Source organism: Penaeus monodon, chromosome 28 (genome assembly GCF_015228065.2).
Source record: "Penaeus monodon isolate SGIC_2016 chromosome 28, NSTDA_Pmon_1, whole genome shotgun sequence".
Classification (NCBI taxonomy): domain Eukaryota; kingdom Metazoa; phylum Arthropoda; class Malacostraca; order Decapoda; family Penaeidae; genus Penaeus; species Penaeus monodon.
Genome location: NC_051413.1, coordinates 25,265,879 through 25,266,120, shown reverse-complemented (window position 1 = coordinate 25,266,120; position 242 = coordinate 25,265,879).

Here is a 242-nt window from a genome sequence, read left to right as displayed (position 1 = left end):
TCCAGATGGGTTAACATTAACCCATCTGGTAATGACTCAAACATCCGGACGCAACGCAACCCACTTCACCGATGCACTAAACGCCAGCAGACGACGCGTAATTGCATTGTGAGTAAACAACACAAGTGCTTCGTGAACTTTTGTCTATTATTCCTTCGTAGGTTGTTCAAAGTGAAACTACCGTAGGGCAATATATCGCTGGTTCAAAATTGAGGTCATGGAAGTAATCCTCACACACTACC